This window comes from Dendropsophus ebraccatus, chromosome 15 (genome assembly GCF_027789765.1).
Source record: "Dendropsophus ebraccatus isolate aDenEbr1 chromosome 15, aDenEbr1.pat, whole genome shotgun sequence".
Classification (NCBI taxonomy): Eukaryota; Metazoa; Chordata; class Amphibia; order Anura; family Hylidae; genus Dendropsophus; species Dendropsophus ebraccatus.
In genome coordinates, this window is record NC_091468.1 from 4,707,878 (window position 1) to 4,733,647 (window position 25,770).

Consider the following 25,770-nt stretch of genomic DNA (forward strand, 5'->3'; position numbering starts at 1 on the left):
ATCTCTGTAGCCTCTGCTGTAAGAGGACACGTAAACCGCGAGGAGTCAGCGGATTCTGAGCATGGCTCCAGGGGAATAACACCTACTTAAAATGTCTGTCGCACATTGCCTCCGGCTAGATAACTTCTGCCGCTTCCCTCCTCCGGTTTTATTCAATTATTAAAAAAAAAGTCACAGTCATAAGTAACAAAAAATCATTTTGTTTACGTACTGTAACTTCCGTCCATCTCCTTAGTAATAATTTATATTCCTACTAAAAGTTAGAAGATGGGAATCCGGTGCAATTCTGTGAGTTTATAAGTCATATAAGTGATAGCAAAAGTCCAATTCAATTGTATAAAAATTATGTTTCTGCAGCCGATACAGCAGTATCAGCTGCAAGAATGTGCAGAAAAACGCCCGACTATGTTATTCAACGGGCAGTATTATACCATGTGTGAACACAGTTCTAACAGACCTACTTAATGTTGACATCATTTTGTAAGCGTAATTTTCCTTTTTTTTGCGATGGCAATGCATTGAACTCAATGGAAAAACAGACGTCTCAGTTTTTGCTATTAAATTCTATGGACTTTTCAATTTAGCCGCATCCAAAGGGCAATTAGTAACCAAACTAGAATAATTTACCAGCAGGGAAGGATAGACCGCTAAATGATGTCCGTTAATTTAGATTCAAAATAAGACTTCATCCATTGTTCGCTGTCCAGTTAATCTTTCCATTGCTCCCTGCTGTCACTTCTGTTTCTGTTGGAGACTGTCCAGAGGAGGAACCGACCCCCGGAACAAACCTCTCCTTCTCCTGAAAGTTCCTGACATGGACAGAGGAGGCAGCAGGGAGCATCAGACTGGAAAGAACTAAATGACGTCCTCCAGAGCATACAGCAGCAGATGAGTACAGAAGTCCACATAAACATTGAAGAGGCTGTGGCACTTGTCCCATGAACAGCTGATTGGCAGTCGAGTCAGTAGTTGGATCTGGTTGTGATGAGCGGAGATGGCCAGAACACAGCCATGACATGGCCAGGACACGGCCAGGACAAGGCCAGGACACAGCCAGGACACAGCCAGGACATGGCCAGGACACAGCCGGGACACAGCCAGGATACAGCCGGATACAGCCAGGACATGGCCAGGACATGGCCAGGACAAGGCCAGGACAAGGCCAGGACACAGCCAGGACACGGCCAGGACATGGCCAGGACACAGCCGGGACACAGCCAGGATACAGCCAGGACACGGCCAGGACACAGCCAGGACACAGCCAGGACATGGCCAGGACATGGCCAGGACATGGCCAGGACACAGCCCGGACAAAGCCAGGATACAGCTGGATACGGCCAGGATACGGCCAGGACATGGCCAGGACAAGGCCAGGACACAGCCAGGACACAGCCAGGACACAGCCAGGACACAGCCGGGACACAGCCAGGATACAGCCGGATACAGCCAGGACACAGCCAGGACACAGCCAGGACATAGCCAGGACACAGCCAGGACGCGGCCAGGATGCGGCCAGGACACGGCCAGGACACGACCAGGACACGGCCAGGACACGGCCAGGACGCGGCCAGGACACAGTCAGGACAGCTGGCTTAAGCAATTTAGAATTTGTGCAAATGGCATAGCTCTATGAGATACACTGCTAGGGAGCACGCTGGTGGTTGGGATCCTGCTTTAGCATTCTATATTATATTCCAGAAAGAATTGTAACTGACTTAATCATTTATTCCTATTTATCTCAGTCTATGCTACAAATAGACAGAAATACAAGAGGTAATATTGGCACACTGGGTCAAATGGAGTAAATGTGTCCACTATATGTTTCTGGTATCCATAATTGGATTGTGGAGCAGTAAATTTGCCTGACCATAACATGAATGGTATGATGACGCTTACCATATGGGTCAGATATAAATACTGTGTTTTAGGGTATGCTAAGTCAAAAACACGGCCATATTTTGGTACTTACGTCAGTGTTTTCAACTCAAAAGAGTCTTAGCATATATGCAGGAGGGTTCAAACAACAAAGACACAATAAAGGGCTCATTACACGGCCTGGTTTTTGGAAGGAAGCGAGTGCCGACTTGTCGGATCAGTGCTTAGTTGCTTCTCATTCCCTGCACGCTGCTGGCACTGTTACACGCACCGACAGTGAGCGGGTAAGAGCGGGATGGGTCGTGAGGAGCTGCAGGGGGCTGCCCGGGCGTTATTTAGTCTGGGAAGCCCAGAGAGAACGGCGGTCTGCTGTCACCGCTCCTATTACACAGAGCGATGGGCAGCAGACCACCACTATCAGCATTGTTTGCTTTCTGTGTGTTGAAAGACCAACATCGTTCCCGTTGGCTGATTGTTATCTTGTAAAACTATCTATTAGATCAAGCGATTGTCAGCTTTAACAGACGATAATTGTCCAGATACGGCCAATAATCAATTGGTGTAATAGGGCCTTAAGAGGTCATTTTCTGTTTTCTGTGTCAGCTCAGAGGGGCGAAATTGCTCAAGCTCCCTCTCACACAAATATTTTTGCAAACAACTTGCACAATTTTGCCACTCTGCGTTGGTCCGGGAATTGATGAATTCCCATCATAGCCTCTGGCAGGTCTCAGAATACATAAAATGTTAGTAGGTGCGGACAGAAAACTCATCTAGAAAAACAGACAGATTTTAGAAGACGCAATGCTCCAGATATCTTTGATGGTTGGTAAGCTGTGAAGGAGGGATACCGTACCTTGAGTCATGACATGGAAACAAAGGCATCGAAAGACACAGTAGGCAAAATAAGAGACATGTAGAATTTCAGCCGCTGAACCACCGGTCAGATATTGGGATTCTACCGCTGTCTTGTCTTTCTAGAATTGTGCTCCCTGCTGAAATCTTACATCATCAGCGCTGTTATAAACTGCAGCTCTATAATGTGATGGAATCCATTATTGTCTCTGCTTAAGTATAAATTCTGTAAAAATGTGTATTCCTCTCACTGTGACTTCTTTATTGTGAAGGCCGGGAAGGGACAGGTCAATGAAACTCATATTTTATTCCACCCTTGTAGCTGAAGTGCTCCTCGCCATGGAAGATTCTCTTTTTTTTGTATTCACTTCAGTTTCATCCACACAACAACCCGGCCATCGCATTATGTTTAATATGTCAGATTATTTTATATATTCATATACATTCTATTTAACATAAAAACATAGTCACTGATGTACAGGCCAGAGACATGGCACACTTCTCCTTTTCTTTGTCTAATCTTATCTGTTACCCGTCTTGGTCGTTACCATCCGGTGTCTAAAGAGGCAAATCCGTATCAGGTTTCAATTTTGGTGCGGAATGGATTAAAGTGAAAAGTAAGTAGGGAAAGTCTGGCATTTTGCAATGATCCTAAGGGAATGCTGTAGGCGTATGGAAACATCTTGGAGGCCAGTCGGGGATCTGCTTCCCAAGACAATGCCAAGACGACAATAGGGCCAAGCTCTGTAGTTAAAATAATTCATTTTGTGTTTATGTTACAAGAGACATATAAAGTGCAACAAAAAGAACTAAAAAGAAAAGTCAACACGTTTTGAAATGTGTCAGTTCTTATTCATGCCCTAATGAGAGCTGCTAAGGTTCAAAATGCGTTAGACTTCTCAATCCGAATTCTATGTCTATTTGAACATGAAGACATAAAATATAAAAGATAGAGGTTATAAAAGATAAAGCAAGATGCACCCATTCTATTGGCATCGCTTTCAGCTGAGGAGGTGCCTTGAGCAGCATGTCGGTTCCATGTGAAAATACCCTTAAGGATGCGTTCACACGTACAGGATCTGCAGCAGATTTGATGCTGTGTTCAGTGATTTAGATCAAATCCACTGTAGATCCCCACCATCAAATCTGCTGCAATACGCTATGTGTGAAGCTACCCTAAAGGCGTTTTCTGGTTAAAAAAAATATTAGGCGTATCAACCCCCTATGCCTTATGAGGAGATATTGCTCTAAACAGAATATTTCATTGTCAACCAATAAAATTGTTGGTATTTTATTTCTTTTCCTAGTGAAATCCCAATGGGTTCTACAAGAATACAAAAACATGGCTCTGCTTCATCTGTCAAACCCAACTTTGCAATATGTCCAGTATACTAAGATTCGTCTGTAATAAGATGATGGGTGTTGACCTTATGCACTATCCAGCTGGTTTGCCTTTGGGTCAAGTTTGGTGGTGGAGTCTAAATACTCTTCAGGTATTCACTCTTTATCCCACTTCAGGATATGAAAGTTGGACTTAGCTGCTAGAGGATATCGGGATACTTCCCAAGTGTGGTCCGAAATGGTAATGGATGGCCCAGTGGACCAGAGACTCTTGACTTTGGGCCAGGTTTGGGAGTTTTGCCCTTCAGGTCACTTACCACCATTGCCAGCCCCTGGTCTGTGCCCTGCTCTAATATAACTGCTGCCACTTCCTGTTAGTGCTGCCGTCCCTGCTGTGTCCCGCAAGGTGTTCCGGCTCTCTCTGCCATTTAATGGGGCAGTACATGTACCCTGTGGGCCAGAGTAGGGAAAGGAAAAGAAAGAAGTGACTGTGCACCAGCAGATGCCGGGATCCGAGTTACAGTATCATACAAGGGAATTTTACGTCTTGTATAATTCTAGTTTAGTTTTGACTTACATGAAAAGTATACAAGATAATGTGAATATAAATGTGCACAGTGGGATGGACTAGATTATGGGCATGGGTGCGTTCTCCGCGCTGGGTACTATGGGAGCGGTTGTGGCTTCTCAGACAGACAAGTGGTAATAGGAAGAAATAGAAGAGGCTTGTGAGAGAGATTGCTTAAGGCGCATATAATAATGAAATATGTAAATGTTTTTCCTTTCTTCTAGTGCTCCCATTATTTTTATCAAACAAACTGTCAGGTTTTATCAGCCACATTATAGGTTTGGCAGATTTGCCTAATCATAGCTGTTAAATTCTATGTGGACATGAAATGCTAAACTCTATATATTAATATATCAACATCCAGCTGTACTTTATTCTTCCTTATCCGTCTGTGGCTGGAAAGCGTCCATATAATTAGCTCTACATGATATAATACACAATAGCAAACACAGCAAGCAAAAGCAATCACAAAGAAAATGTGTTATGAGCAATCTATAAAGACAGAACACAAATAAGAAGAAATGGACATGGGAGAAGTCAGTCTATTGGACGTGGCTCACAGCCGAAAAATCAGCCATCGCTAATGTACTAAGTCACATTGGGTTCTAGGTGGGAAATATCAGCTCAAGGAGAAAAACATAAGAGATAATGCACTGACAAATCAATAGCATTTTATTTTGGGCCGCAGGAGGTGTAGCCATAAGGGACTTAGGTATTATCTGTGGTCAGTTGGTTGGGACCCCCACCCATCACTTTTAGTAAGGCAGAGCTGTAGTACCAGGCAGGAGGAGTGTGAATATATAATGAATATATATAATCCAATGATGAGGAGTAGGAGGTGTACGCAGTTGACTATAATGCCACTGGCTGGTAAAAGATGAAATTTCTCTATGGTTGAGGGTGTTGTAAAATAATGAACAACTTATACTCACCTCTCCTTGTTCCTGACAGCTGCTGCAGCAATCCTTCTGGTCCTCTGCTGATCACATCTTCTTCCCACTTACCTATGATGTGCAGAACAACAGGAACTTCCCTTTACAGCCAAGCAGTGGCAGCAATGGGGACCCTCCTTAGTTATTGATTGGCTGATCATTGCATTTCCTGTGGCTCAGAATGTCACAACAACCAGGAAGAAGAAGTGACCAGTGGAGGATCAGGAGTATTGAAGTAGCAGCTAAAGGGAACCAGGAGAGGTGAGTATAGCCTATATATGAATATGACTGTTCAGCAGAGATAAATATGAATGCATGGTGCTGGTACCCAGTGTTAGGACTAATACTCGTGGACTTCATAGTAGGGGGAAGATGCATTCTGAAACTCCTGCAATTTGCACCAAGAGAATGTTTTCCTTTGCCTGGAGACCCCATCCCATCAGATTATACTGGTGTACTTTAAAGGGGTTCTTCATCAATTTTTTTTTCTTTGAAATAAATCAATTTCAAAAAGTTATACAGATTTGTAATTTGCTTCTATTTAAAGGGGAACTATCAGTAGGTTAGACAAATCTAACCTGCTGATACCCCCCTATTGCACAGAAGATGCAGAGGAGCAGGCGATGCCTCTTAACTCCCCCCTCAGCGCAATTCCAGAACAATTATTTCTGTTCCCCGCGGTCTGGTGAGAACGTTAGGAGCACTGGGGGTGGGACATTAGGAGCATTACCCGCCTCCATAGTGCTGATCCACCGGATCAGCACTATGGAGGCGGGCATTGCTCCTAACAGTCTCAGCGGACCACGGAAAACAGGACTAACTGCATCGGAATGGTGCCGATAGATCCTTGGTGTCATCGATACCCTTTAAAAATCTCCAGTCTTCCAGTACTTCTCAGCTGTTGTATGTCCTGCAGGAAGTGGTATATTCTCTCCAGTCTGACACAGTGCTCTCTGCTGCCACCTCTGTCCATGTCAGGAACTGTCCCGAGCAGCAGAGGTTTTCTATGGGGATTTGCTGCTACAGCAGCTAATAAGTACTGAAAGAAAAGTACTTGTAGCTCTGGAAATAAATGAAAGGAACTATATGTCTACTTGCCCTATCAGCTACCTTTCAGTTTGACCAGTTAGGACATGGGAATCTCTGCTGACAGACTCTCTTGATAGATGCCCTTCATTCTTTATTTTATCTTATTACTTTCCCTTCTGTAAGATGTCGTTTTCTTTGCCTTTTAGCCTCCTTTAGAGCGGTGTATAGTGTATTTTCGGAGCGTTCCCCAGTAATCCTACACTTGTGACTGTGTAAGGGTTAATAGATGAGGACGTTGCTGAAGCTCCAGGAATACACATGTTCTTTCCTCCCTATTTGACTAAAATAATTGGGCAGATTTTTTTTTTATCTTTTCTCTGTTGTTAATAAGTCTTCACGTCGGTGGTATAACCTAGATTCATACATTTACAGTAAATCTATCTTTGGAGACCTCTTACTACAATCCTCAGGAAGCTATTAGCACATTCGGATCCGTCTCCCATTACTCATGAATTGTCATTTTAAATGTTAAGCAAAATTGATAAAAATTGGTTAAATCGACCATTTCCATTTAATTTATATTTAATATGCATCCAGTTATCTGTGGTAGCACATTGCCTAATCCGTGCCGGGACGTATAAGGGAGGAGATCCGGGATCTTCTGTATGGATATCAGACATTCGCCGGGGTGAGACCAATAATACAAATGAGTTCATTATGCAAGAAATGAGACATTTTATTAATATTAATACAACAATATCCTTTAAGATTAATCGTCATCCAGTTGCCGCGCTCTGGGATGAAAGGACGGCTTGGTCGGGGAGATGTGGGTTTTGAAAGATTTTATCAGGAGGATTACTAAGTTACTCTTCCCCATACAGAATGATTGGGAGTGAGACAATGCATCCATAGGTGAATATACACGGATGAGCCACAACATGAAACCTCCTGCCTTATATTGTCCCCTATGGAGACTCCACAAAGTCCCGGAAGGTGGAGTATCTGGCCACAAGACATTGGGGTCAAAGCCTTTATGTACTGTGTGAAGCAGGGTCAAGCAGATGATCAGTCGGATTAAGATCTGGGGAATCTGGAGTCACCATCTTGATCTCTTTGTCATTTTCGCTATTGCATTCGTATCTACTGCGAACGACGTCGTATTCAATGCAAACGATTTGCGAACGTTTTGCGAACGAGCAACGATAAAAATAGGTCCAGGTCTTATGGTGCGTTTACACAGACAGATTTATCTGACAGATTTTTGAAGCCAAAACCAGGAACAGATTATAAACAAAGAATAGCTCATAAAGAAAACACTGAGATTTCTCCTCTTTTCTAATCCATTCCTGGCTTTGGCTTAAAAAATCTGTCAGATAAATCTGTCTGTGTAAACGCACTATTATAAAGCGATCAACGATTTCTCGTTCGTTCGTTAATCGTTAACTGCATTTCAACCGAACGATTATCGTTTGGATTTGAACGATTTAACGATAATCTGAACGATAATTGTCTGGTGGAATAGGGCCCTAAGCAATGTCTGCAGTGTGGCCCCCGGGGCATTATCCGGCTGACCATTTTGGGGTTCCACTGTTATTGGGGTTCCACTATGATGAGGAGTCGGACACACAAAAAGGCGTATTTTTTTGCGGAAAGGGGCGATTTGCAAATATTTTATTCGCAAATGGCCGTTTTGCAAATAAAATATTTGCAAATCGCCACTTTCCGCCGGGTCTTTTCATCTCTTTCCTAGGTACGTGACGCACATGGCCGTCCACATAATGAAGAACGTCCATAGATCCGAAGCTTTCTTTTATCACTCCATGGTCCACTTGTCATTCTAGATACTCTTGGCAGCAAATAGTGGCTCATATGGACACTCTGACCGGTCTGATACACAGCCCCATGCACATCAAGCTGTGGTGACCTGTGTGTTCTGACACCTTAGTGACCAAAACCTCCTACTCTCCCATCTGCTTATTGTTCCTGTTCCTAACACATCAACCACAATATATCCTAGCCTTCAAGGAGCCATTCTCACCAGATAATCAATGGCTTATTACTGTACTTTATATAATACGTTAAAATATAAGGGCAGGCTAAGGGCAGGCATGAATATATTGGTTTGTTTATTTGGTGATCTATTAACCATTCTGATTTTAAGGTATCCTTAAGGTATTCCAGCATTGTTTCCTGCCTGAAATGTGTGCACAGGGCTGTAAGGAAAGTCATACCGATAGATGGGGCTCATGGGATGATTGAAGGGACAGCTGTGTTACATGGAGCACTATAGCTTTCTTATTACCAGGCACATCTCTATACAATTCATAGTGTCTATACCTGGTATTGAATGTAATTCAGTGGCAATCACTCGAAAGGGACTGAGCTGTTATACACTTCAGTATCAGGGAGGGAGGAGTAGGGTGGCTTTGGCTTAAAATGTGGTTGGGAAGGTGGGAGGGGTCGTAATGTTGGGGGGGTGTTTGTGGAGGGGGGTACCAGTTCACAGCTCTAATATTCCTGTTAAGACAGCCCTACGTGGCCCTTTCAATCAATGACGATGTTGGGTGTCGGATTCCCGCTGGTCTGATATTGACTGATATCTATAGTGTAGCACACATGTCTGTGTGCATGATGCCTTAGGGTAGGTTCACAGTATGAAATACATCTGGAGAAGTTTCATCAGATTCCGTAGCTCATACCCGTTCATGGCGGCGCACCTATCTGCCCGTGCCATAGACATCATTCTATGGCTGGGCCGATTCCATGCTCCGCCGAAAGAACTGACATGTCTATTCTTTCGGCAGAACTGCTATGGTTAGTTTCTAAGGACTTTACTTTAGTCCCTGGACTATGGTCCTAGCACCTAACAGCCACACAAGCCATATACAGCCATTATCACACCTATATGTGGATTTAAATATTGAAGAAAGAAGAGGAGTCCGGACTATTTTACCTGCAATCTTCCTTTTTATTTAAAAATCAATTCAATGTTCCAAGGACTGAAAACCCATTCGAGCACAAACTTCAAAGACCCTTCACATAATGTCACTATTAATCCTTCCCAATATGTGACTTTTCTCTATTAAATCTTTGTCATGTAATTTGCCTCCTGAAGTTTCCACAACCGTCTCTACAGTTCATAGTATAATCGGAGTGATTCGCTTTGCCTGAGCTAATCCTCTGATTGCAATAACATTTTACCTCACGCTACAAAGCTTTCACATAGGAGCCATCTGAAAATATCATAGCAAAGTACATCCAGAACAACAAAGAGGAACTCAGGTGTCTGCCGCCCCCACCCCGGCCCCCAAACCCAATTTAAGGGTTATTTTAAAAATGAAATATGTGTCAGAATAAGTGAAAAGCTTCATTGGAACATCAGATAACCATCACCATCAAGTCGGAGATAGTGGTTAAAAGAACAAATTTGTAGAGAATTGTGATCAGGTCGAAAGAAAATAGTAAGACCGGTTATTAAATAAAATCGCTATTTCCAGGGTCAGAGGCATTACTAAGGCGTAGGACTGTATATAATTGTGGCCTTCACACTTAGACCTTGCAGGTAAGAAAAGTTTTAGCTACAAAGGTGTCCAGAAAGTGAATGCTATAAGGCCCCGTTCTCGCTAGCTTTGCTCAGTGGGAACGGGGCCTAATACTTAATTCTGTTTACATAGGGCCATAGGGATCCTGTGTCCCCATTATCTAAATTCATCTATTCAGCAAACATTGGGAGAACAGACAAACTCTTTGTAGATGTTGTCCTAGGGGGGACTTAAACCCAGAACCCCAACACTGCAAGGAAACAGTGCCAGCCACTGAGCCACCATGCTGCTCATATATAACTTTTCCAAGGCCCCAGTGCAAAATATAAGAGAAGAGGAAGAAGAAGAAGAAGAAGAAGAAGAAGAAGAAGAAGAAGAAAAGGAAGAAGAAGAAGAAGAAGAAGAAGAAGAAGAAGAGGAGGAACAGGAAGAAGAAGAAGAAGGAAAGGAAGAAGAAGAAGAAGAAGAAGAAGAAGAGGAAGAAGACGAAGAAGTGTAGATGCAACTTTTCTTAATACCATACACTTCAAAAAGTTTGTTTATACTTATGTAATATGCAGATTCTCTTCTTCAGAATGAAAAAAAGTCAGAGTATCCTCTGAAAGGAGCAGTCACCCATCTGTAGACAGCAGTTTTGTGCTATTTGCCCCTCATTAGTACAGAGCAGCGTACAGATACAGTAGGTTATAGAGATGCTTTACATGCAGTTTAGGGGGCACTAAACCTAATGAAAGAGATCGCTGTCATGAAGACTTAATTTTCAGGTAATATTGTATATTTCATCCTTTGAACGGATGTTTAATAAAAATATACAAAAACTAGAAGGAAAAAATGCAATAGGTTTCTGCAAGGCGCATTAGAACTCCGACGGTGTATGGGCACTTGTGTACTGCTGGAGTTCTAATATGTCTTTCAGAAACCTTTTTTTCGATTTTTTTTGTTCTAATTTTTGTATCTTTTGTTTTCCTGTCCCTTCAAGGGACAAAATATCCCAAAAAAATTAGAATGAAAGCAGCTATCAGTTACTGAAGGTGTATGGCCACCTCTAGCTGAGCACTACAAGGTGCTCAGTCGAGCCTTCATCTCAATCGAGCTCCCCAATGCTCCATCAAGCACTAGTAATGATCCTGGCGAAAATTCACTTTCCTTCAAAATAAATAAATAAATAAATATATCCATATCATTGGTTTCTCCAGTGAAAGTCAATATCTAAGAAATGTCTCTAGCCAACCTGTACTCTGCTCTGTACTGCCAGGGGGTAAGAACCCCAAAATGGCCATCTACAAATGGCTGCTACATATGGCTATCTACATATGGCGTCTAAATACGGCTGTGTACAAATGGCTGTCTCTTCCTTTTGGAGGATATTCTGGTATAGCCAGTATAAGATTGTTTTCTTTCTTCTTAAGGATTATTCATTTGCATACTGGTTTCCCATGAAGGATTGCCTGAAAAATAAGTCTCCAGACCACGGATCTCTTCAATGAGACTCAGTGAACACCCCACCACCCCCACCCATCCCTCGAGCTGTATCTGTGACCAGATGACTGGCAGAGATCCTGAGACAGCCGAATGACCGTTCCTTTGGAGGAAACATAACGGAAAGAATGAATTGCACCAGAACAGAAAGGCAAATTAAAGTAAGATCAATTGTTATAACTCCTGGACGCATCAATGTGCTAGGCTAGACGATGGAGTCAGGTTAGGCTAATAATATGTATCTATGCTATACAAAGTGCACGTTATCCATGTATCTCCTGTATAATGAATGGATAGATTATCAGCTGAGGAACACATTCACTTTAATAGTGACAAATTCCTGTAGTGCTTTGTTCTCGCTCGATCTTCAGTAAATATATGTATAGAAGCCGTATAGGGAGATTTTACAGGGAAATATTTAGAGATTATGTCACACTTCAACCTAGAGAAAGCAGCAGTGCTAAAAATGATCCATCCAGCTAAAGATTGTGTATGTGTAAGTTATCGAGCGTTTGGTGGGGCCGAGCGCTGTGTTTCCAGGAGTAATGATATGGAATGTGTACCTAGCCTTCTAATTAAAACTTATGGTCATTCATCTATCTAATTGCTACAATGCCCTCCAGGAAAATTTCATCCCAGCTGCACCATTCTTCTTTTGCCTGACCAAGTTACTTTGAAAGGCTGTGGATGCCGGCCAAGATGTGCAATGAATAATGTACTGACAATGATATCTTACCAGAAACAACATTATTGGATGAAAAACTGAAGAGGTCAGATAAAGGAGTACTACTGCTTACAGCTCCGGAATGGTAATTTCTGCTATAGCCGAGGGTGCAGCAGATTTATTAAAGAACCAGCTCAAATTATCAGACGGAGAACACTATATAATGCGGGTATAATGCTGATGTGTCTGGGCTGAGTCCAATGGATACGCCTGGAGGCTGAACGTCCAGTGAAGATGGGGTTGTGAATAAGTATATAGCTCTCTATATACTCTATTATAGAGATTGTAAAATGTAAAATGCTGCTACTCTCTGCTGCATCACTCTTTTTAGCGCCCCCTCCTGGCCAAGCAGTGCCTTCTCCTTACATTGTGACATATATTGAGTGTCCGCTCAGTCTATCATTGGTCGTAGCTCGAACCTGTTGTCCCTTCCCAGTCAGTGATTGGATGAACAGGCTGTCACTGCTGAGATACGTGTGTCTTGGAAGTAGCAAGGAGCTGTGGGGACCCAGACAGGTGAGTATGCATGTTTTTGTGACAGCAGCATTTAAACAGTTAAAACAGTTGATAATGGAGATCTCTGCTAGGAGTACATAACTGTAACTTGTGGTGGGAGTAGAGGTTAAAGGGGTATTCTGCTCAAACTTTTGTTTTGTTGCTGGCGAGGTGCATGGTGAGACTAACAATTCCTTCCATACTTTTTAGTATCTAATCAGTTTTACTCTCTGTCTCCCCCTCCTCCCCCCTCCCTTCTGAGACAGCTGATGTAAATAAGTCCCTCTCTGCAACTTTGACATCAGAATAACCCTCCATCATCTGTCTCAGATGGGAAGCGGGGAGGAGAGGGAGACGGAGTGAAAAGCTCACACAGATTTTTATGTCTTCAGTAGAAAGCAGCAGCTGAGAACTGGGGGAAGGAGACTGAATAGATAATAACAAGTATAGAAGAAATTGTTGGTCTCACCATGGGCAGCAACATATCAAAAGTTATGTTAGAGTAGAATATCCCTTTAAATTTAACTTTTTCTCAGCATATTTTTCTTCTTATGTTGTTGTTTTATAGCTGGAGTTATTATAGCTTTGTGTATTCTAGACCCCTGCTGCTTTCTTGCAAAAACAGCACCACCCTTGTCCTCAGGTTGTGTGTGGTATTACAATTTAGCTCCATTCACTTTAATAGAACTAAGCTGCAAACCGAAACCCAAACTGAGGACAGGAGAGCTGCTGTTTCTTGGAGAAAGCAGCCATGTTGTTCTAAAGTTGGTAAGACGCCTTTAAATATTCAGACATATCAAATTCTTCCAGATCAGCAGACATTATATAAATAATCTGATGTAATACTGATTGTATGTAGATTCTTAGCTGCCTTGGATTAGTCCCCAAGTCCCCACTGTTAACATAAGGAGGAAAAAGAGAATGTGTAATTGCATTGTACTGAGACTGTGCTTTGTAGACTGTTTATTAAATATACAAACCAGCAATTTTTTCACTGTTCACAAACCTTTTATCTCAATAGGCTTCCAAACTTAGGTTTGCTATTTCTAATCCATTTATATTAGGTGCAGTTAAATAAGAGTAATTTATGAGCTCTGCGGCGCTCTATCGAATATCCAGCCATTAGTCTATATAACACACCGCGCACCCACATTCCAGCTCCGTAACTGTATCCACAGAAAAATAACCATTAAATCAGAGGAAAATTGATAGATATTTTTACAAATACAGTGGGACCTTGCTTTAAGAGTAACTTGGACTGAGAGCGTTTTGCAAGAAGAGCTCACAGTTTTTCAAAATTGTAACTTGGTTTAAGCGCATTGCTTTGGTGTAAGAGCTCCCTGTACTGGGCGGGAGGGGGAGTGGGGGAGGGGCATGGTCGGCTAGCAGGGTCTACAGCCCTGTACTCTGACCCAGGAAGTCTCCCTCACCTTCCATATCATAGCAGATACACTACAGGCTGGGGCTTACATCAGGGGACAGGACTGTGGAGGTAATCTCTCCATAGCTGTAACCCCTCTCTCCCCGGACATAGAGTGTTGCATGTATGTGCCCACATCTGTCCTGCTCATTCCTTCCTGCCCCCTGCAGTCTCTGTCAGCCCTTGTGTTTCCCATCCTCTCCATTCCTTCTAAACTGTGCCTGCATTTAGACTCAGATATACACACTGCTGCTATAATATGTCTGCACTTACACTCAGCTATACACACTGCTGCTATAATGTGTCTGCACTTACATTTAGCCATTCACACTGCTGTATAGAGAGGTTTCTGTCACTGTCCTCCTGCACAGCTCTGTGATTCTCACTTCCTGATTGGTCCATGCTGAAACCCCCCCCCCCACTTTCCCATTGCTGTCATGTGACCACACAGACCTCTGACAGCAGCCCTGCTTCTCTATTCTAGCCTGTTGTACTACGCTCCTGCATTATGGGGATCTGCAGCTTCATCCTGTATCTACAAGCTACTGCTGATTGCTATACTGTACAGTAACTTATATATCACATATCCAGCTGCTGCTGTGTTATCAGGGTTATACAGTTACTATACATTATAACCCACATGCTGCTGTACTGTACAGTAACTTATATATCACATATCCAGCTGCTGCTGTGTTATCAGGGTTATACAGTTAATATACATTATACACCACATGCAGCTATCCTGTACAGTAACTTATATATCACATATTCAGCTGCTGTGTTATCAGGGTTATACAGTTACTATACATTATATACCACATGCTGCTATACTGTACAGTAACTTATATATCACATATCCAGCTGCTGTGTTATCAGGGTTATACAGTTACTATACATTATATACCACATGCTGATTGCTAGACTGTACAGTAATTTATATATTACATATCCAGCTGCAGTGTTATCAGGGTTATACAGTTACTATACATTGTACACCACATGCTGCTATACTGTACAGTAACTTATATATCACATATCCAGCTGCTGTGTTATCAGGGTTATACAGTTACTATACATTATATACCACATGCTGATTGCTATACTGTACAGTAACTTATATATCACATATCCAGCTGCTGCTGTGTTATCAGGGTTATACAGTTACTATACATTATCCACCACATGCTGCTATACTGTACAGTAACTTATATATCACATATCTAGCTGCTGCTGTGTTATCAGGGTTATACAGTTACTATACATTATATACCACATGCTGATTGCTAGACTGTACAGTAATTTATATATTACATATCCAGCTGCAGTGTTATCAGGGTTATACAGTTACTATACATTGTACACCACATGCTGCTATACTGTACAGTAACTTATATATCACATATCCAGCTGCTGTGTTATCAGGGTTATACAGTTACTATACATTATATACCACATGCTGATTGCTATACTGTACAGTAACTTATATATCACATATCCAGCTGCTGCTGTGTTATCAGGGTTATACAGTTACTATACATTATCCACCACATGCTGCTATACTGTACAGTAACTTATATATCACATATCTAGCTGCTGCTGTGTTATCAGGGTTATACAGTTACTATACATTATATACCACATGCTGCTATACTGTACAGTAACTTATATATCACATATCCAGCTGCTGCTGTGTTATCAGGGTTATACAGTTACTATACATTATATACCACATGCTGATTGCTATACTGTACAGTAACTTATATATCACATATCCAGCTGCTATGTTATCAGGGTTATACAGTTACTATACATTATACACCACATGCTGCTATACTGTACAGTAACTTATATATCACATATCCAGCTGCTGCTGTGTTTTCAGGGTTATACAGTTACTATACATAATACACCCCATGCTGCTATACTGTACAGTAACTTATATATCACATATCCAGCTGCTGCTGTGTTATCAGGGTTATTCAGTTACTATACATTATACACCATATGCTGATTGCTATACTGTACAGTAACTTATATATCACATATCCAGCTGCTGTGTTATCAGGGTTATACAGTTACTATACATTATACACCACATGCTGCTATACTGTACAGTAACTTATATATCACATATCCAGCTGCAGTGTTATCAGGGTTATACAGTTACTATACATTATATACCACATGCTGCTATACTGTACAGTAACTTATATATCACATATCCAGCTGCTGTGTTATCAGGGTTATACAGTTACTATACATTATATACCACATGCTGATTGCTAGACTGTACAGTAATTTATATATTACATATCCAGCTGCAGTGTTATCAGGGTTATACAGTTACTATACATTGTACACCACATGCTGCATACCTCCCAACTTTTGCAAAGAGCAGAAAGGGACATGTGCGCCGCGGTCCCCATAGCCATGCCTCCATAGCGACCCTTCATAGCCAAGCCCCCATAGCGACCCTCCATAGCCACGCCCCCACAGCAACCCTCCATAGCCACTCCCCTACAGTCACCACATGCTGCTGACTGTATAGTGCCCTTTAGAGTATCCAATCCCCCCAAAAATGCCCTATATAGTATCCAATCCCCCATATAGCACCCCACATAGTATCCAATCCCCCATTATAGTGCCTCACATAGTATCCAATCCCCCATATAGTGCCCCACATAGTAGCCAATGCCCCCATATAGTGCCCCACAAAGTAGCCAATGCCCCCATATAGTGCCCCACATAATAGCCAATGCCCCCATATAGTGCCCCACATAGTAGCCAATGCCCCCATATAGTGCCCCACATAGTAGCCAATCCCCCATATAGTGCTCCACATAGTAGCCAATCCCCCATATAGTGCTCCACATAGTAGCCAATCCCCCCATATAGTGCCCCACATAGTAGCCAATCCCCATATAGTGCCCCACATAGTAGCCAATCCCTCCATATAGTGCCCCACATAGTAGCCAATCCCCCATATAGTGCTCCACATAGTAGCCAATCCCCCCATATAGTGCCCCACATAGTAGCCAATCCCCATATAGTGCCCCACATAGTAGCCAATCCCCCCATATAGTGCCCCACATAGTAGCCAATGCCCCCATATATGCCCCACATAGTAGCCAATGCCCCATATAGTGCCCCACATAGTAGCCAATGCGCCATATAGTGCCAAACATAGTAGCCAATGCCGCCATATAGTGCCCCACATAGTAGCCAATGCCCCCATATAGTGCCCAACATAGTAGCCAATCCCCCATATAGTGCCAACATAGTAGCCAATGCCCCCATATCGTGCCCCACATAGTAGATAATGCCCTCATATATGCCCCACATAGTAGTCAATCCCCCATATAGTGCCCACATAGTAGCCAATGCCCCATATAGTGCCCCAAATAGTAGCCAATCCTCCCCTTTGTGTGGCCCGACCAGAAAAACAATAAACCAGTAACTCACCTGTCCGCTGGTCGCAGCAGCTCCCCTCCCGGCAGAGCGCGCACTCCCGTCATCATCCTCCGGGGCGGGCAGCAGGGTATACAGACACTGACTGTGCCGGGAGTGATTCATGATGGAGGCTGCAGGTCACTTCCGGAACAGTCAGTGTTTGTATACCCCGCTGCCCTCCCTGGAGGATGACGGGAGTGCGCGCTCTGCCGGGAGAGGAGCTGCTGGGACCGGCGGACAGGTGAGTTACTGGTTTATTGTTTTTTTCGGTGGGGCCACATATAACGCAAGACACTGTGTGCCGTTCCGGAACCGCGGGACAGCACCCCCAAAACGGGACTGTCCCGCGGAATCCGGGACAGTTGGGAGGTATGCATGCTGCTATACTGTACAGTAAATTATATATCACATATCCAGCTGCTGTGTTATCAGGGTTATGCAGTTACTATACATTATATACCACATGCTGATTGCTATACTGTACAGTAACTTATATATCACATATCCAGCTGCTGCAGTGTTATCAGGGTTATACAGTTACTATACATTATACATCACATGCTGCTATACTGTACAGTAACTTATATATCACATATCCAGCTGCTGTGTTATCAGGGTTATACAGTTACTATACATTACACACCACATGCTGCTATACTGTACAGTAACTTATATATCACATATGCAGCTGCTGCTGTGTTATCAGGGTTATACAGTTACTATACATTATACACCACATGCTGATTGCTATACTGTACAGTAACTTATATATCACATATCCAGCTGCTGTGTTATCAGGGTTATACAGTTACTAAACATTATACACCACATGCTGATGGCTATACTGTACAGTAACTTATATATCACATATCTAGCTGCTGCTGTGTTATCAGGGTTATACAGTTACTATACATTATATACCACATGCTGCTATACTGTACAGTAACTTATATATCACATATCCAGCTGCTGCTGTGTTATCAGAGTTATACAGTTACTATACATTATATACCACATGCTGCTATACTGTACAATAACTTATATCTCACATATCCAGCTGCTGCTGTGTTATCAGGGTTATACAGTTACTATACATTATACACCACATGCTGATTGCTATACTGTACAGTAACTTATATATCACATATCCAGCTGCTGCTGTGTTATCAGGGTTATACAGTTACTATACATTATATACCACATGCTGCTATACTGTACAGTAACTTATATATCACATATCCAGTTGCTGCTGTGTTATCAGGGTTATACAGTTACTATACATTATATACCACATGCTGCTATACTGTACAGTAACTTATATATCACATATCCAGCTGCTGTGTTATCAGGGTTATACAGTTGCTATACATTATACACCACATGGTGCTGTACTGTACAGTAACTTATAATATCACAGATCCAGCTGCTTCTCATTGTTTCATCTCTTCTACATGTTATTCATAATAATAATCAGTATATTTGGGGTGTGGAACCAATTGTCTGCAGATCAGTGATTTCTTATGGGAAAATTTGCATTGGTTTAAGAGTGGATTTGGATAACAAGCGCCGTCCCACAATGAATTATGCTCTTAATCTAAGGCACCACTGTACATAAAAAAGAGATATGAATGGGAAGTTTTACAAGGTCACAAGATTCACAAAGTCAGACTATGGATTATAGTAGTGTGTAATGGGCAGTACTTGATAATAAAGGGGCTATCCAGGCTTAGAAAAACCTGGACGTTATTCTCTAGCAAAAGCGCCACTCGTCCCCAGATTGCATGAGGTATTACAGCTCTGTTTAATTAAAGTGAATGAAGCTAAACTGTAATGCTACATACAACCTGGGACAGGGGAGGCACTGTTTTATTAAGAAAAGAAGCTGTGCTTTTTCTAATTCTAGATGGCTAGTTCAGAGAGTCACAGCTCAATGTGTCCATCAAAGTCATGACGGCCTTCTCTGTGAGCGCAGATGACTGGGAGATCCTGCGTTTGGTCTTTTTTTTTTTTGTCTTTGCATTTTTTCAACAAGCACAAGACTAAAACGCTTCAAAAGACTGAACCTGGATACAGTAAGTATAGCTGTTATATAGCAGCCTTCAGGAGACTGGACCTGGATACAGTAAGTATAGCTGTTATATAGCTGCCTTCAGGAGACTGGACCTGGATACAGTAAGTATAGCTGTTATATAGCAGGAGACTGGACCTGGATACAGTAAGTATAGCTGTTATATAGCAGCCTTCAGGAGACTGGACCTGGATACAGTAAGTATAGCTGTTATATAGCTGCCTTCAGGAGACTGGACCTGGATACAGTAAGTATAGCTGTTATATAGCAGGAGACTGGACCTGGATACAGTAAGTATAGCTGTTATATAGCTGCCTTCAGGAAACTGGACCTGGATACAGTAAGTATAGCTGTTATATAGCTGCCTTCAGGAGACTGGACCTGGATACAGTAAGTATAGCTGTTATATAGCAGCCTTCAGGAGACTGACCTGGATACAGTAAGTATAGCTGTTATATAGCTGCCTTCAGGAGACTGGACCTGGATACAGTAAGTATAGCTGTTATATAGCAGCCTTCAGGAGACTGGACCTGAATACAGTAAGTATAGCTGTTACATAGCTGTCTTCAGGAGACTGGACCTGGATACAGTAAGTATAGCTGTTATATAGCAGCCTTCAGGAGACTGGACCTGGATACAGTAAGTATAGTTGTTATATAGCTGCCTTCAGAAGACTGGACCTGGATACAGTAAGTATAGCTGTTATATAGCTGCCTTCAGGAGACTGGACCTGGATACAGTAAGTATAGCTGTTATATAGCTGCCTTCAGAAGACTGGACCTGGATACAGTAAGTATAGCTGTTATATAGCTGCCTTCAGGAGACTGGACCTGGATACAGTAAGTATAGCTGTTATATAGCTGCCTTCAGAAGACTGGACCTGGATACAGTAAGTATAGCTGTAATATAGCAGCCCTCAGGAGACTGGACCTGGATACAGTAAGTATACCTGTTATATAGCAGCATTCAGGAGACTGGACCTGGATACAGTAAGTATACCTGTTATATAGCAGGAGACTGGACCTGGATACAGTAAGTATAGCTTTGTTATGTAGCTGCCTTCAGGAGACTGGACCTGGATACAGTAAGTATAGCTTTTATATAGCTACCTTCAGGAGAGTGGACCTGGATACAGTAAGTATAGCTGTTATATAGCAGCCTTCAGGAGAGTGGACCTGGATACAGTAAGTATAGCTGTTATATAGCTTCCCTCAGGAGACTGGGCCTGGATACAGTAAGTATAGCTTTTATATAGCTACCTTCAGGAGAGTGGACCTGGATACAGTAAGTATAGCTGTTATATAGCAGCCTTCAGGAGAGTGGACCTGGATACAGTAAGTATAGCTGTTATATAGCTGCCTTCAGGAGACTGGACCTGGATACAGTAAGTATAGCTGTTATATAGCTGCCTTCAGAAGACTGGACCTGGATACAGTAAGTATAGCTGTTATATAGCTGCCTTCAGGAGACTGGACCTGGATACAGTAAGTATAGCTGTTATATAGCTGCCTTCAGAAGACTGGACCTGGATACAGTAAGTATAGCTGTAATATAGCAGCCCTCAGGAGACTGGACCTGGATACAGTAAGTATACCTGTTATATAGCAGCATTCAGGAGACTGGACCTGGATACAGTAAGTATACCTGTTATATAGCAGGAGACTGGACCTGGATACAGTAAGTATAGCTTTGTTATGTAGCTGCCTTCAGGAGACTGGACCTGGATACAGTAAGTATAGCTTTTATATAGCTACCTTCAGGAGAGTGGACCTGGATACAGTAAGTATAGCTGTTATATAGCAGCCTTCAGGAGAGTGGACCTGGATACAGTAAGTATAGCTGTTATATAGCTTCCCTCAGGAGACTGGGCCTGGATACAGTAAGTATAGCTTTTATATAGCTACCTTCAGGAGAGTGGACCTGGATACAGTAAGTATAGCTGTTATATAGCAGCCTTCAGGAGAGTGGACCTGGATACAGTAAGTATAGCTGTTATATAGCTGCCTTCAGGAGACTGGACCTGGATACAGTAAGTATAGCTTTTATATAGCTACCTTCAGGAGAGTGGACCTGGATACAGTAAGTATAGCTGGTATATAGCAGCCATCAGGAGAGTGGACCTGGATACAGTAGGTATAGCTTTGTTATGTCGCATTTTTAAAGTTATAAAAACATGTTTTCCTTCCAAGCTCAAGAGTCATAGAGGCCGGGCTGAGCTGCAGCATGCACACCTTCTGTGCCCATTGACTCATTGATTTACAGGCTAAGTGCTTTAAGCCAAGCCCTGTGCCTCAAGCATGCAGAGCACAGTCTAGTAAAATAATGCATTGGTATTCTCAAAATGTCAAATCATAGTTGTAGTAAACAGACCACTGGCAATGGTTCACAGAAGGACAAAGTGGCGACTAAGCAACTATTGAACTTAAGGGGTCTGAAATTCCTCAGATCCTTTCTATTACAACAAAAGCCTAGATGTAGGTCACAGACGAGCTTCTGGATCATGACGTAGCTGCAGGTCTAGGGGTTACAACATGAGGGGTTAAAGCATTGTGTCAGATTATTCTCTAACGGCGGACAACAACAATAAGCTATTATATCTGCATTTCCAGAAGGAGAAGTATAATACTAATATACAACATCTGGTGGGAAGCGGCATCTACTGCAGATAGCCTATCAGGGAGCACATCTACTCCGATCGCCATTCTCTTCTCTACAATGTCAGGTATTAAAAAAAAAACAAATATTCTCATTAGATGTTAGTGGAAAGTCGACCTCGCCATAAATTATAGGCATATTAGTAGTCTGAGGTGTTGTTTGACCATGACACAATGGAAGAACTGAGGCCATCCCCGAGTTTATGGTAATTACCGCCGATATGATTACAGACAACTTATCTTACCCTATTATTTGCATTTTGTTATCCCCCTTGTAGCTTATGATTATTAATCGCGTCAAAATACTTTGTGTAAAATATGTTGATCAAGTGAAGAGAATAACTCAGTTTATCACAATTTCTCTTGTCAATGGGAGTAAATAATAGTCAGCAAATAAAGAGTCAATTCTTAAAGTTGAGGGTAGAGATGAAATTACTTTTTAATAGTTCAGTTCGGCAGGTTCTCCAAACCCTTTTTTTTTACTTTAATCAATTGGCGTCAGTGCAGGGATCCCGGACCTTTTTTGGAAATGCCACCTGGTTCCCACGCCTAGCAATGTTCTGTTGCAGAGCACTGCCCACACCAGTAGAGGAGGCCCGCTGCCCCCCATTGTGACAAAACCTCTCCCCTCTTAGAATCAATGGAGCCGCGTCACAGAGGGGATATCACCACACTGGGGGGCGCCGGGCTGTCCCGACTATGCAAAAAGTTTGGTTCTGTAACAGTTTGAACGTTTTGCAAAATTCATAATGAATCTCGGTTTGAGAAGTTTGGTTCGCTCATCTCCTCGCCTTCAAGACTGTGGGATCCTCTAAGGGCAGTGGCCTCTTTAAACAGGATAATGCCCTAGCCACAGTGCAGACATTGTTCAAGAATGGATTGAGGAATCAAAAGGTTTTATATGGTGACTTGACCTCCAAATCCCCCAGATCATAAAAAACATTAAAAAAAATAAATCTGATCCATAGAGGGCGCACCTCACACCTTACAGGATTTATAGAATCTGCTGCCACTTTGATGTCAGACACCAGAGGATTCTTGCAAAGAGAGGGAGCAGGATGTTGTCAGAGAGGACACAGAGAAGATGATTTTAGACGTCAGGAGCAGGTAAATATAAGGGGAAAAAACATGAAAAGGGTCTAATATACAGGTCATACATCTATATTAGAAATAGGGTGATATTGGGAAGGGGGATCATTTAAAATATTGTTTTTGTTACCCTGATAACCCCTTTAATACACTGTGTGCATTGGACATCCGTCATTCTATTGACTTCAATGCAATCCATTGAAGTCAACTAAAATGCAGCAATAACAAACTTTTTTTTTACTTAGTGCGAACAAAGCTAAACAGCGTTGACTACTGTCTATACTATCTACACATAGGGGCCTATTCCAGGGAGCAATAATTGGCCGAATCGGCCGCTGGAATAGAGAGAACGATCAGCCGATGATCGTGTCATCGGCTGATCGTTCATTTAGGTTCACACCTAAAATCATCAGTCGCATCACTACGGGACCACAGCGGCCAGTGATTGGCTGAGCGGTCTGTCAGTTCAGACAGGCCGCACCGAAGCTGATGCTGCCGCGCGGGATCGGGAAAAAGAGAAGACCTGCAGCCTGGAAAGGTAAAGTATAAACAAGGGCTGCAGGGACATTGGTAACGATCGCTAAACGATTGTCGGGCCGCGGAATAGGCCCAGTAAACGATCTCCGATCTAGCATGGGCGTTTGATTACATCGTTGATCAGGAATAGGACCCTTACTCCTAATTCCAGTCCTGGATGTAAAACCCATCGGATTAGCTTTTCCATAGTCATCATTTACTGGTCTGATAATCCTGGCTGCATTTCATTTGGCCGAATTCCAAGAATCGGAGTCTTAACTTCTCCTAAGAAAGACTTTTCCCTCCTGTTCTGCTTCCTCTGCAAGGTCCTGATCTTCTTACAGCTCTTATGTCATCTGTTATATTGGATTTTGGTAATAGTAGCCGCTCATTTAGTGAGGTGACAGGTAGGAAGCTGCTGGTGTCCATTTGCAGGGATGAGAATTTTATTACCTTCAATATACATAGAGATATGTAAAATAGCTGAGGTTAAATTACATTCACATATAACAGACTAAGCGATAAAATATATTATGTCTCTATAGGCGCAGAAATGATGCGGCTACTGAGAAAGTCATTTACATGGTATGAAGTGACCTGATATCTCCTGGGGGTAAGGAACTGTTTATGTGTCCGACATTTTGAACTGCTTGGGGTCTGGGAGTTCAGAGCTCCAGAGATTGTTATATAGGGGAGTAAAGCGCTTAGATGAGTGTTTCTCCCACTCGTACAGCTTTCTCAGCTCCAAACTTTTACACAGCAACTCCCACAATTTTTTTTTCCCTTTGAAATCAACTGGTGCCAGAAAGTGCCAGAGATTTGTAATTTTCTTCTATTAAAAAAATCTCCAGTCTTCCAGTACTTATCAGCTGCTGCATGACATAGACATAGAAATGTAGGACATACAGCAGCTGATAAGTACTGGAAGACTGGAGATTTTTTAATAATAATAACTGACAAATCTCTGGCACTTTCTGACACCAGATGTTCACTGGAGTTACCTTTTAACCCTTTAAAATTTTCATTTTTTTTTTTGTGCTTTTGTTTTTTCCTCCTTGTGCCATAGTGCTTGCATTTGTTTTTACCCAGAGACCCATATGAAACCTTATTTTTGTGCCACTAATTGTATAGGCTTAATTTTTGCATAAAGTATGCAGTGAAACCAAAATAAAATATGTGTGACGAAATTGAAAATAAAACACATTTATTTTTTATTTGGGGGGGTTCGTGTTTACGTCGTTTTCCCTTTGGTAACACTGACTTGTTATACATGTTTCTCAAGTTGTTACGATGACAGTGGTGTGTATGTAACTTGTTTAATTTTTATTTTGATGTCTTAAAAAAAAAAAAAAGTTCCTAAAATCGCTCCATTCCCAGGGTATAGCGCTTTTATCCTTTGGTCTATGGGGCTGTGTGAGGGCTCATTTTTGCACCTCGATCTGTACTTTCTATCTGTACCGTGTTTGCATATATGCGACTTTTTGATCACTTTTGGATTTGATGTGACCAAAAATGCGCAATTTTGCACTTTGGAATTTTTTTGCGCTTACAACGTTTACCGTGCGAGATCAGGAATGCGACAGTTCAATAGTTTGGTCGATTACGCACACGGTAATAACAAATGTTTATTTATTCAGTTATAAAATTGGAAAAGGGGGGTGATCAAAACTTTTATTAGGGGAGGGGATTATTTTTTAATAATACAACTTTTTTTTTTCCTTATACATATGCTAGAA